Here is a 15,245-nt window from a genome sequence, read left to right on the forward strand (position 1 = left end):
CCTGCTATAATCGGACGTGGGTGTACTGTTAGCAGAGTGCCCAGAAGCACTTGGCTGTGACACACCTAATTCTACACCTTCATTCCTCTCAGAGCAGGTTTCAGAGAGGACTGAAGGTCTAGTGGGGTTGGAGATCCCAGCTGATGAGGAGCAAGGAGAGGTCCGCTTTGTTCTTTGGTGTGGGTCTTTGAGGTACGCTTGCCAACGAGCTGCATGGCAGGTCAACATATGTCTGGTCAAGCATGTGGTGCCCAAGCGGCTGATGTTTTGGCCACGCGAGATACGCTTGAGACATATGTTGCAAATAGCAGCGGTGCGATCTGATGCACTAGTCTCAAAAAAGGCCCACACCAAAGAACTTTTAGAATAACGAGCAGAGGCAGCGTCCTGCACAGGCGGAGCTCTGCGGTGTGATTCAGGCGGTGTGCTGCCCCTAAGCTGGTCCCCGGAGGGCATCCTGCCTCGTTGGACATGTGCCTCCTCCTCCTCTCTCCTACCAGGCACCCACGTGGAGTCACTGCCCTCTTCATCCCCTCCCTCTTCATCCCTGGAGCAAACCTGGCATTATGCTGCAGCTTGTGGAACATGACTGCCAGATTGCTGTCCTTCTTGAGCATCCCCTCTCTCTGCGCTCATGCTACTGCCTTCCTCTAGCTGAGTATCATCATCAGAGCCTACAAAACACTGGGCATCCTCCTGGAGCATGTACCCAACACTGTGCTCAAGGAATTCAGGAGACTCCTCAGGAGGACGTGGTGGGTCTAGGGAAGGAGTCACTGATGATGATATTGAGAGGAGGGAAGACGATGCTTTGGCAGCTGCTTTGCTAGTATCCTGAGCCTGGGTGAGAGACGATGAGGAGGATGAAGAGGGCTTGGTCATCCACTCTACCAAGTCTTCGGCATGTTGCGGCTCAACATGTCCAGCTGCCGAAAAGAAGGACAAGTGTGTCCCATAGGCACGTGCTGATGATGACGATGCACCGCATCCATGACCAGCACTGTTGTCTCTAGACACAGAGCCTGCTTGCCCTCTTTTAGTAGCTCGCGCCTGTCTGCCTCTCCTTGTTGGCCTTCCAGACATGGTAATGGCCTGAAGGGAGATGGGAAAACCAGCAATTGGGTAGTGTATATTGTGCTGGAGGCACACACAACACACCCACTAACTCCTGCAGATGGCAGATGGCTCAATTAGAGAAGAGCTATGTAGGTGGATATAACGGTGTATACTGCGGTCAGGGCACGCAGACAGCACAATCTCCTACAACTGACTGCAAGCTCTATTAAAAAAGAGCAATATAGCTAGCTATATAGGTGGATATAACAGGCATCCTGCCTGTGGCCAATCATGGCTCTCCTCGCTTCCGGCGCTGTTATTGGCCAAGCATGCGTGGTCACAGTGCATGCTTGGCCAATCATGAGCCAGCAATGCACTGCGATGGCGCAGTGCATTGTTGGCCGTGAGAGCCACACGAATTTGGTGCGAATGGCCCATAACGTTCGGTATTCGCCGAACGGGCGAACAGACGATGTTCGAGACGAATGTATGTTCGACTCGAACACGAAGCTCATCCCTAACAACCACCCAAGCTGCTGCTCTGTGTGTCTATTCACATTTTGTATGCCATATTTAGTTATCACTATTGTTATTAATCCATTTTATGCTTGCCTACTACTTACCAATCATATTGGGTCACAATATATTAATTTTACCTTACTACCTGGTTTGGTGTCTGTTTTCTTTGATACACTGTAATGTAGCACCACCATTGGGTACTAAGTATTACTTTCAGAGATGTCCTGTGATATTGTATGTTTGTAAACTCGACCCTGTGTATCACAAGGGCTGAGGTTCTTGAGGATATTGAGGTAAAGAACAAAGGATTCATCCTATCCAGTGGCTCTATCGGAGGTAACGCTACATATACGTAATATACTTAATAGATGGATGTTAATAACCACTAGTCACCACTAGTCATACAATACTAACTAGCCAATGTTTTTGTAACCAAAAAAATGGCAACAGTCACATCCAATTTGTTTGTTTAAATGACAGAAAGCTTTATAGCTCAGATCTATTGCACAACCTGGTTGTAGTCATTACTGGGGCATTAACTGTTAGAAGTCAGGTAGCTTCTTAAATACAGTTATCATACTTTTTTTTTTTTTCATAACCTATTGGGTAGACCACTATATAGGCCTCCTAGACAGAGAAAATATCTATTTTTATATAGTTAAATATAACCTAGCAAATATAAATACATGGTCGACTCATCCTATTGCTATATATATGAATAAGGTACGAAGATCCTAAAGCATTTGAAACACAAATATAAACCCAGTTATTAAAACAACATATTTGAATAATCTGTCATTAAAACAAATCAGTGACCCTTAGGATTCATCACTTATTATACAAAACTTAGAGACTTGCAAGTCAAACATGTACACCACTACATAAATTATATGTCGAAGGTTCCTAAAATATCAACTATAATTAGAACAATCAAAATGGGTAACATTTATCCAGTAAGCAGTCCAACAAGGTGCAATTGTTTTTGAGGATCCAGATATTGTACAGATAAATATTCTCATGTACATTCAATATATTGGAATTACTGCATATCCTCCAGTATATACCGACCCAAATATAAGCCGAGGCACCTAATTTTACCATAAAAAACTGGGAAAACGTATTTACTCGAGTATAAGCCTAGGGTGGGAAATGCAGCAGCTACTGGTAAATTTTCAGGATGCTGTGCAGCATGGACAACACAGAGGCTGCCGGCGTCATTGTGCACATCAGTGCAGCCTTACTGCCCATCATTGCAGCCTCCCCATGCCCATCATTGCAGCCTTACCATGCCCATCATTATAGCCTCACTGTGCCCATTGCTGCAGTAGTCTTATGCCCATCATTGCCACCTCATTGTGCCTGTCATTGCAGCCTCAATCTGCCCGTCATTGCAGCCTCACTAGTAATGACTGTGCCCATTCATGCAGTCTCAGCAGTCAGTACCTGGATGACATCTCCTGCTGTATCTTGGAGCTCAGTCTGAAATGTTCGGCTGCGCTGTGACAAAAGTTCCACTCTCCTCTTAGACCAGCTCGTGTGATAGACACAGTGTTCTGTCTATCACACAAGCTGGTCCAGGAGGAGGGTGGGAATTTTGTCACAAAGTGGCCGAAAATTGCAGAGTCAGCTCCGAAACACAGCGGTCTCTCGCTGTGTAAGGGAGGGAGAGGGGGGAGTGCTGCAGCCACAGTTTAAAGTGGCCCCAGGGAAAGCAGACTAATATCCTGGTAGGCCAGTCCGGCCCTGCCCTCACTTGAGCATAAGGTGTGGGGGGCTTTTTCAGCATAAAAAATGTGCTGAAAACGTCGGCTTATACACGAGTATATACGGTAGCTTTCCAGGCCCTAGCACATTTTTTCATAGAAATTGAACATGAAACAAGTTTCTTTTTATAAAGCACTGAATCTGGGGCTGCTCTTTTGACTCTTTGGTGGTTATTTATGGTAAAAGTATTTTACTTTTTTTTGGGGAACTCCTTTTGAAAAAACCCTCTTTTATCTTTTTTCTCACTCCTTTTCCATTGCTTTTTAAACAGCATTTGCCCCCATTCTTTCGTCTGCTAGTTAAGGGTTCACATGCGTTATTTAATCACTTGCCTACCAGGCATTTACACCCCCTTCCTGTCCAAGCCATTTTTCTGCTTTCAGCGCTGTAGCACTTTGAATGACAATTGCATGGTCATGCTACACTGAACCCAAAATCTTTTTTATCATTTTCTTCAAACAAATAGAGCTTTCTTTTGGTGGTATTTAATCACTGCTAGGTTTTTTATTTTTTACAAAAAATTTAAAAAAATATATTTTTTACTTTTTTTCTGTCAGTAAATTTTGTAACTAAGTAATTTTTTGCCTTCACTGATGTGCGCTGATGAGGCGGCACTGATGGGCACTGATAGGCTGAACTGGTGGGCATTGATGAGGTGGCACCTATGGGCACTGATGTGGCAGGACTTATGGGCACTGATTAGGTGGCTCTGATGAGGAGGCACTAATATGCCACACTCATGGGCACTTATAGGTGGCACTGATGAGCACTGATAGGCAGCACTGATGGGCACTGTTAGGTGGCACTGATGGGCACTAATAGGCGGCACTGGTGGGCACTAATAGACAGGCACTTATGGGCACTGATAGGTGGCATGGATAGGCAGTACTGATGAGCACTGATGGGCATTGATGGGTGGCACTGATGAGTGACACTGATGGACATTATTGATGGGCATTGATTGACAGCAGTGATGGGCAATGAGAGGCAGCACTGATAGGTGGCACTGATTGCCAGCACTGACTGGTATGGGGGCTGATTGGTGGCACTCGTGGGCAGTGGTGGGCACTGATTGCTGCCACTGATTGCCAACCAATGGCAGCTATGAGCAGGTAGTTAATGGGGTTTATGTGGAGGGTGGTGGGATAAGCCAGGATTATCAGGTAGGAAGATTAAATAATGTAATTAGAGGGAGTAGTGGGGGCTCACAGAAAAGGAAGTTTAGTCATCTGTTTGAGCACCCAAAAAAATGTGCTAAGTTGGGTGATGTGGGGATGGCAAACTCAGAGATGGCAGCCCTAGATGTCACTGCTATCCCAAACAGCTGGGAGAGCATCTAATTTAGTAGGGGTGATGAGGATAATGCAGGAAGTTTTAGACAGTTTAGGGTAATTGGGGATTCTATATTCAAAGGGACTAATAAATTAATTTGTCACTGGGATCACCTCAACTGAATGGTTTGCTTTCTCCCTGGGGCCAGGATTTGTTACGCGGTAGACTGGGTAATAACTGTGAACTGGGTAATAACTGAGCATGACCTAGCTGTCTTGGTCCATGTTGAGATCAATTACAGAATATATGGATGATGAAAGTTCCTTAAGAATTAATTTAATGAAGTGGGCTGCAGGTTGAAGGACTTTCTCAGTTATTTTCTCTGGAATGTTGCCTGTGCCACTCTCAAAATAGCAAAAGCAGAGGAAGCTTAGAGAATTGAATGCATGACTAATTACCTGGTGGATTTCTAGAGCACTAGGCTAATTTTACATTAGGATACAACCTATATGGTAAGGGAGGTTTCCACCTAAATTGGGGGAAGAATTGGAATATAAAGGGGCAGACAAACCAGACAGGGGTCAGACATTAATGGGGGTAAGATATGCAAACCACAAGTGCATATTGCAGCAATTAATGAAAGTGTTTGCTAACCAATGGCAGAATCCTGCCAAACTAAATAGAACAGTTAAAAGCTTTGTTGCACAAAGGGAGTTATTGGTATTGCTGAATCTTGGCTTCATTCTTCACACGATTGGTGTGATTAGTGAGTGAAAAGAGGACCTCAGGGACTGAGAGTGTGATGGTGCTAAAACATTATGAGTGGAGCTGCGTATGGGTGTGCATACTTCAAGTTAATTATTGGAGTTTGTTACAGGCCACCAATGTTAATGAGGAGGTGGAGACTCAGCTCCTTGCACAGATAGAAAGGGCTGCAGAAGCTGGGACAATGACAACAGTGGGGGATTTTAACTATCCTGAAATTGGCTGGAGTAATAGCACTGCTTGGACAATAAAAGGGCGTATATTTATAAACCTATCACAAGACGATTTTATGGTACATTTTATATAAGCTCCAACTAGAATTAATGACTTGCTGGGACCTTGCAAACCATGCAGAGCTTATTACTAATGTTCATATAAATGAACATCTGGGTAGCAGTGACCATATAACATGATTTCATTTATTGTAAGCTGTAAACAAGCACATACCGGAAAGATAAAACTCTTAATTTTAAGGGAGCTGATTTTCTAAGGCTAAGGGCTGCTCTCCAAGACTAACCTAGGGCAGGAGAGAATATTGACATCAAGGAAAACAGAAAGGAAATGGGAATGTTTCAAATTGATATTTAAAAGGTACAAATAAAATTTACAGAAAATGTAAAAAGAAAATCAAGACTGCAAAATTCAAAACAAATGACATATTATTATTAAAAAGATCAGGTCTGAGCATGTAGACCCTTTACAAGATAATTTAGAGTTGGTGCTTGAGATAAAATAGAAGGAAAATGTATTATATACCTTCTTCAGCTCTACGTATCCTTAGGAAAATGGGAGAGCTGAAGTTCATAGTAGGGATAGATTTGACACAGGCTCAAAAGAACCACTATAGTTCAAAACTGATATGACATAGAAAAATGAAGACAAAATAAAGGTGAACAAAGCACCTGGACCAGATGGCTTTCATCCACTTGTCCTCCAAGAGTTGAGCTTTGTTATTTTAAAGCCATTGTTTTTAAATTTTTAGAAGCTCTTTTATGGGTGGGGTAATACCACTGGATTGGCATAAGGCCACTGTGGTGCTAATACATTTAAAAAGGCATCAAAGGCTTTACCTAGATACAAGAAAGTTTAATAAAAGACCACACAGAAGAGTTTTTGCTAGAACACAATATTTTAAGCGATAGTAAACATGATATCATGAAAGACAGAACAAATGCTTAGTGTTTAAGTTTAATTCTACAGGCTTAGAAAGGTCAGTTTGTAAACGGGTAGACAACTGGCTAAAATACTGTATTCAGAGAGTAGTAATTAATGATTTATACTCTGAAAGGTCTAATATTATCAGTGGTGTACCCAAAGGTTCGGTGTTAGAACCATTACCTATTAACATATTTATAAACGATGTAGAGTTTGGGGTTAAAAGTACCATTTTAGTGTTTGCAGATGAACCAAGCTATGTAGTGGAATACTGTCCTGATAGGATGTCTCCAACTTACAAGCTGACCTCAATGCACTATTGAATTGGACAACTATGTGGCAAATGAGGTTTCATTTTGATAAATGTAAAGTTTTAAAAATATGCATGCATCATACATTCTGGCAGGAAACAACTGGGGGAGTCAATAGTAGAGAATAACCTGGGTGTTCTGGTAGATCATAGACTTAATGATAGCATGCAGTGCCAAGCTGTAGTTTCTAAAGCTAGCAAAATACTTTCTTGTATTAACCACTTGGTGCCTGTGCTATAGTCCAAAGACGGCTACAGCGCGGGCTTCCTTTGCAGAGAGGGCATACATGGACGTTCTCCCATTTTTGTGCGTCACGCTCTGTGATAGCCGAGTTCTTGGGACTCGGCTGATCTCTGATCGAGGTAAAGGGCCAATCACAGCAATCCTTTTACCACGTGAATAGCTGTCAGTCAATAATGACAGTTGATCATGGAAGTAAACAGAAGTCGGTAATCGGCTTTTTTTCCCCTCACGCTGTCAGCATGAAGAAAAGAAGAAAGCGGTTAACCAGCTTCTGTTAGAGGGCCATCGGTCCCCTTAGTACCAACTCGTGTTGGTAATTAGTGCCCTCCAGTGCCATCTATCAGTGCCATCTATCAGTGCCCATCAGTGCTGCCAATCAGTGCCCATCAGTGCCGCCTCATCAGTGTCTTCAAAAAAAGGGAATAAAGAAAGGGACTATGGACTTTCTAGGACAGAGGATTTCATTGTTAAAAATATATAATTGTTATTTACAAAGAACACATTTACATAAATAAATATTAAAAAAGAAGAAAAGTCATACACAATCAAAAGTTCATCAACAAATGATGTTACCACTATTAATATCGTAATCACAATATAGTTACTGGGAAACAAAGGATGTTTTCTTCGATAGTAGATAATCCCAGATTTAGGTATTAATGACAAAATAGTGGAACATCAGGGATAGCAAGGTGCTGATGCTGGGTTCGTGCCCAACATGTTTCGCGTACCTTAAACGCTTCCTCTGGGGCAAATTTATGACTAATTCTTTGAAACAGAAAACAGAAATTATTTACTATAAATAAAACAGTTATTATATTACAGTATCATATATTGTAGAAAACAAGTCTGGACAGTCTGGACTAAAAGTGATTTAGAGGCGCACAATTTAGAATAGCTTATAAAGGGGCACTATGGGGGCACACGTAATATGAAAAAAAAGTAATACATCATACAGTAATACTCATCAGTGTCACTTATATGTGCTGCCTATCAGTGCCGCCTACCAGTGTCTATCAGTGCCACCTATCAATGCCCATCAGTGCCACCTACCAGTGCCTATCAGGGCTACCTCTCCGTGCCCCCTATTAGTACCTGTTAGTGCCACCAATCATTGCCACCAGTGCTGCCTCATCAGTGTCACTTATATGTTCTGCCTATCAGTGCCGCCTACCAGTGCCTATCAATCCATGGGGCCACACACAGTGAGGATGCCATATACTATTGACGATACCACTTGATAATTGTTGTCCATATGACAAGATTTCCATCAGGCAACCTACCTGTGTGTTGTAACATGGTATCCAGACATTTCTTTATATGTTGTATGTAATGTCTTATGTCTATGTTTTTGCTTGATGAAATGCTTCATATGTAACGGAGTTCTGTTGCTAGCCAACTACTGGGAAGCTGTTTTAAAATTACTGGCTTTAGAAATTGCCATATCTTGCCATACCAATAAATAAATACATTTAAGTTTTAGATATACTCTAGTATGATCCAATTTATTACCATCTGTAACCCCTTTCCTTGGTGCTCTATACCAGGTCATTTTGTTGTATTTATGCTATGGTTACAATAACTACACCCTACACGGTGAGTGATCTATGAGTGCCCACTCTATTCGATGGATGAATTTGTGATATGCCCTTCTTCTTTTCTTTTTTACACTTATATGTTCTGCCTATCAGAGCCAACAACCAGTGCCCATCAGTGTCGCCTATCAGTGCCCATCAGTGCCACCTGCCAGCGCCTATCAGTGCTGCCTATCAGTGCCACCTCTCCATGCCACCCATCAGTGCCACATATTAGTGCCCATCAGTGCCACCCATCAGTGCAGCCTCATCAGTCCCTCCTGATCAGTGCCCACCAGTGCTGCCTCATCAGTATCCATCGGTACCACCTATCAGTGCCCATCAGTGCAGGATATCAGTGTATATCAGTCCTGCCTCATCAGTGCCCATCAGTGAAGGAGAAAAATGATCTGTTTGCAAAATTTGTAACAAATTCTGAAAGATATTTAGTATTTTGATGAAGTGATTGATTGATGAAGTGATTAACCGCTTGCCGACCACCTCACAACGATATATGTCAGCAGAAGGGCTCGTACAGGCAGAGTCACGTACCTGTACGTTGCCCTTTAAGAGGCGGCCAGCGGGCACGCGCGTGCCCACAGCAAGCTCCGCAAGTCGGGTCACAGGTCCCGCAGACTCGGTTGCCGCAGGGATACCCGCGATTGCCTCACGGGGAGGAAGAACGAGGAGATGCTAATGTAAACAAGCATCTCCCCGTTCTGCCTAGTAAAAGTGTCACTGATCTCTGCTCCCCATGATTGGAGCAGAGATCAGTGACATGTCACACACAGCCACGTCCCCCCCACAGTTAGAAATATTCCCCTAGGACACACTTAACCCCTACACTGCCACCAAATGGTTAACCCCTTCACTGCCAGTGTCATTTACACAGGAATCAGTGCATTTGCATAGCACTGATTGCTGTATAAATGACAAAATGTCCGATCTGTCCGCCATAATGTCGCAGTCACGATAAAAATCGCTGGTCACCGCCATTTAAAAAAAAAAAAAAATTTATTAATAAAAATGCCATAAAACTATCCCCTATTTTTTAAATGCTTTAACTTTTGCACAAACCAATCAATAATCGTTTATTGCAATTTTTTTTTACCAAAAATATGTAGAAGAATACATATCAGCCTAAACTGAGGGAAAACATTTTTTTTATATATTTTTGGGGGATATTTATCATAGCAAAAAGTAAAAAATAATGTGTTTTTTTCAAAATTGTCGCTATTTTTTTGTTTATAGCGTAAAAAATAAAAACCAAAAGGGTGATCAAATACCACCAAAAGAAAGCTCTATTTGTAGGAAAAAAAGGACGTCAATTTTGTTTTGGGAGCCACGTCGCACAACCACGCAGTTGTCAGTTAAAACAACGCAGTGCCGAATCGCAAAAAGTGCTCTGTCAGGAAGGGGGTACATTTTTCCAGGGCTGAAGTGGTTAAATACCACCAAAAGAAAGCTCTATTTGTGTGTAAAAAATGATAAAACGTTTATATGGGTACAGTGTTGCATGACCATGCAATTGTCATTCAAAGTGTGAGAGCACTGAAAGCTGAAAATTGGCCTGGGCAGGAAGGGGGTAAAAGTGCCCAGTAAACAAGTGGTTAAAAGAGGTATAGATTTGAGAGAGCGAGACAAAGAAACATAATTTAGCCTCCATATAAATCATTAGTGAGACCTCATCTGGAATATGCAGTACAGTTTTGAGCACTGGTTCACAAAAAGGATATTGAAGAACTGGAAAAAGGGCAGAGAAGGGCAACTAAACTGATAAGAGGCATGGAGGAGCTCAGCTATGAGGAAAGATTAGAGGAACTGAATTTATTCTCCTTTCACAAAAAGCAATTAAGGGGGGACATGATCACCATGCATACCGCAAATACATATGTGGTGTATATAGTGAACTTGGAGTAGAGTTATTCACGTTCAGGTCATTGCAGAGGACAAGGGCACACTTTAAATCTGTAGGAAAATAGATTTAACCTCAACATATAAAAGCCCCTTTAATCAAGGCAATATCTAAATGCCTGCTTGGGCAATTGGCCCATGCTTCATACATTTTTTTATTTATTTTTGCCTTTTTGTGGATATAGGACTGTGTATATGCAGGTTTCATATTTATTTATTTTTAATGGTTGAACCAAGACCAGATCTAGGGGCTTGCTGGGGTGGGCTGTTGTGGGAACAGGGCGGAGCAAAGCAATCCTCCTGATCATCGTGGTGCAGGATTTTTATATTGCACACAGAGCTTGTCTGCTTGTGGAAGCAAAATTGTCAGGAGGAGGCTGGCTGTCCTCTGCACTGTACATGGTGCAGACCCGATCACCTGTGTCTCCCCTGCAGGTTCTACTGCTCTCTCATCCCGCTGGCTTCAGGTGCTGCAGGGGAGCCACGGGGGACTGAAATCTGCAAACAAATCCCCCTGTGCTCCTCCCCCCTTCCTTTACCCCCAACACCCTCTCCTTGTAGAGCTGCTGGCCAACTTTCCCTCCTCCTCCTCCTGCTAGCTATGGCTACTGCTGGGGCAGAAGATCAGTGTCAGGGTGGCGAGCAGGAGGAAGGGTGGGATGGGGGGCTGATAAGCATGGCATGCCAACATGAACACAATGAGTGATCAGTACCAATTGCTTCTGTGTTCATTCACCACTGAAGCATAGTAAACACAGTTTACTAAGCTTACATTTTAGAATGGATACGAGACTCTGTACATCTGCAATTCATTCATCTGCAATGCAGCTGAGGCTGCAGAGAAAGGGAATGAGGTCTCTCTCTCTCTCTGTCTGTTTATACCCTTGGTGTCTAACTTAAGCCTTCCTCACCAATAAAAAACTATAGTAAGGCCTTGTTCACATGGGGCTTTCTACAGCATACACCCATGCGTAGCCATTTTATACACAAGGGGATGCAGAAGTGTTCTGATTTGACATCTGTGTGGGTGCAGGTCCATTTCCCTGAACTTCCACTGTCTGCGTTTGGGGCTGTGCACCTCAACCCACATGGATGTCAGATTGGGAGAAACAACTGCGTCTGTGCAGCCCCTGCATCCCAATTGACATGAATGGGACTGCCATCACAGGGACACATAGAACACCTATGCAGCCCAATGCACGTAAACACAGCCTCTATGTACACCCTATGTGAAACAAGGCCCAAGTAGCAATGTACCAGAAATGTTGTAAGTTATGCTGTGTCTTTGCATTCTGATATTAATTTTAGTGTATTTTTTGTGAAAATAGTGATTTGATAAACATTTGGGAAACGAATGAAGGCAGTGGCGGAACTACCGCCATAGTGACCTATTCCGGCACTATGGGGCCCGCAGCCGTGGAGGGCCCAGGGAGCGGGCGGCGGGTGAGCCGCCGAGCTGCCTGTCTGCTTGGTGCTCATACAGTCACACTGACTGTACAAGCGGATGCAGCTGGGTGGCTCGGTGGCGGAGGGGGGCCAAGCTTTGCCCGTCCACTCGGCGCTCGTAAAGTCACACTTACTGTATGAGCGGATGCAGATGGGTGGCTCGGCAGCGGGGGGTGCGGGGCTGGGAGGCTCGGGGGGTGGCCAATCAGGGGGTGGCAGAGCAGAGAGTTGACATAATCTCTCATCGTCCGGCGCCAGCCCTGAATCCTGGCAGTTCTGCCCTCACCCACTTTGCAGGCAGCAGAGAGATTACATCATCTCTCTGCTGCCTGACTTGGACTGGGAAACAGAAGTGACAATCCCCATCCCCCACCTTAGCAGGAAAGTGACAATCTGCAACTTGTGGCAGGTGATGTGGCAAGTGGACAATCCGCAATGTGTGGCAGGTGATGTGGCAAGTGGACAGTCTGCAACTTGTGGCAGGTGACGTGGCAAGTGGACAATCCGCAATGTGTGGCAGTTGATGTGGCAGTTTGCAACTTGTGGCAGGTGACGTGGCAAGTGGACAATTTGCAATGTGTGGCAGGTGATGTGGCAAGTGGACAATTTGCAATTTGTGGCAAGTGACAATCCACAACTTGTGGCAGGTGATGTTGCAAGTGGACAATCCACAATGGGTGGCAGGTGATAGTGGACAATTTGCAACGTGTGACAAGTGACAATCCACAACATGTGGCAGGTGACGTGGCAAGTAACAATCCACAACTTATGGCAAGTGGACAATCTGCAGCATGTGACAAGTGACAATCCCCATCTGGTGGCAGGTGACGTGGCAAGTGACAATCTGCACCTGGTGACAAGTGACAATCTGCAGCGTGTGACAAGTGACAATCTGCATCTGGTGGCAGGTGACGTGGCAAGTGACAATCTGCAACATGTGACAAGTGACAATCTGCATCTGGTGGCAGGTGACGGTGGCAAGTCACACACTTGGGGTTCTCACTGATTCTGCATTATGGTAAGTTGAACTATTTCATTTTCTATAACAATGTAATAATATAAATAATGTGTTTCAATCATCCTGACACCATAACAACCATGGTGCCGTGATGATTGAAGCGCCAATATCAGCCATTGCCCCGATAAATTGCCCCCAAAAAATTTATTTTCTGGCAGTGCTGAGACTAGACTCTGGATCCACCCCTGGGTGAGGGTGAGTGGGGGGCCCATACAACATTTTGCTATGGGGCCCCGTGATTTCTAGTTACGCCCCTGAGTCTGAGTCCCTGAGCAGGCATTTTACTAGCCCCTTGACTTTTTCTTACTGCAATCCCAAATCAGACAATCTAGATCCAGCTTGAACTAGATGGACTTTTTTTCAACCTAACTATGTAATTCTGCAGCTACAGCTTTGCTTTCTGAGTTTTTTTCCCTCATTCTTGCACTGTAGGAATATCACTTTTTTTTCATTAAAATGTTTGGTTTCAGTAATTGAGTTTGTGGTTGTGTCGCAAAGTCTTGAGATATTTTGTACCTTTCTTATATACAGAGACCACAATGTTACAAGCAAATCTCTAATTCCAACTCTGCTCACCCCTAGTGCCTGTAAAATGGAACGTTTAAAAAAAAAAAAAAAGGCCTACTGACTTTCAAAATCTAAAATAACCTATGCCACAATTACTAAAAACTTGCTGCTATTTTATTCTCCTGTTCCCCCTTTCAGTCTTCAGGCACAAATATAATGATTGTCTCTAGATTCTTCTCTAGATTTACATCTGTGCAGGTACCGGACTGCATGTAAATTGCACGTTCCCACAACCATATACAGCCGCACAAAGAGCATGCTGCATTTAAGGAAACGCTAAACTCTTAATTCCCCCATGCACTGAAATACGCTATGTGGATTCTCACACACAGAAATGTGCAGTCACATTTTAAAAGAGGTGTAAAGACACTTTTCCTCCAGGAAAAATAGGAAGCACAGGTACAGCAAATGAATGAGCTGCTGTACCTGTGCAATTACGGCACTCAGAATTGCTTAGATGTGAATCTAGCCTAATAATACCTTTTGGAATCAGAACCATCTGTCATTCACGTTCTACTTTCTCTATCTCATTACTTGGTTTAGTCAAAGAAGCAACATTTGGCCACATTTAAATCCAGACTAAATACCCATATGTTATACATAGGATTAGGGTTGGGTTCACAGCTAAGCATCGCGCTCCTGTGCCTATAGGTAGAAGAGGCAAGGAGGCTGTTTTTGCCTGTATATGTATCAGCTACAAATTTTTCCCACAACCAATATAAATGGATTATTTGCACGTTAGGGTTGATTTATTAACCCTTTCCCGCCAAGCGTACGCAGATATGCGTACTCTGCTTCCGGGGGTTATACCGGGATGATGCCCGCACCTGCAGGCATCATCCCGGTACCGTTTTTTGCAGCAGGCGATTGGCTATCCAGGCATAACAACCAATGCGGCTAAAAGCCGCTCGGCTGTTATGCCGGAGGAGCGGGAGGGGACGTCCCCCCCTCCCGCCGCCTCTCGCCGCTGTTACCGGTGCTCCCGCTCGATCGGGAGCACCGATTCGCAATCCGACGCCTCCGGCTGCTGCGGAGGAACTGGAACGAAGCCGTAATTGGCTTTGTTCCAGTCTCCTCATCGTAAACACGGAAGCGACGTCATGACGTCACTTCCCGTTTACTCGGCTGCCAATGGCGCCGGTTTTAAAAAAATATCCGGTATTCAGAATCGCCGTTTTCGGCGATCTGAATACATTGAATTGTAAAGGCGGGGTGGGGGGTCTTTTAGACCCCCGATCCCTCCATAAAGAGGACCTGTCACCACCTATTACTGTCACAAGGGATGTTTACATTCCTTGTGACAGCAATAAAAGTGATCAATTTTTTTTTTTTTTTTTAAAACAATTTAGTCATTTTAAAATAAATAAAAAAAATAAAAAAATAAAACATTTTTTTTTAAAGCGCCCGCCGTCCCCGCGAGCTCGCAAAGCAAAGAAAACGCATACGGAAGTCGCGCCCGCGTATGTAAACGGTGTTCAAATCACACATGTGAGGTATCGCCGCGATCGTCAGAGCGAGAGCAATAATTCTAGCACTAGACCTCCTCTGCTAACCTGGTAACCGTAAAAAAATTTTAAAGCGTCGCCTATTGAGATTTTTAGGTACCGTACTTTGTCGTCAATCTACAAGTGCGCGCAATTA

Source organism: Lithobates pipiens, unplaced genomic scaffold (genome assembly GCF_037356315.1).
Source record: "Lithobates pipiens isolate NorthernLeopardFrog02 unplaced genomic scaffold, aLitPip1_a1.2 Scaffold_23, whole genome shotgun sequence".
NCBI lineage: Eukaryota > Metazoa > Chordata > Amphibia > Anura > Ranidae > Lithobates > Lithobates pipiens.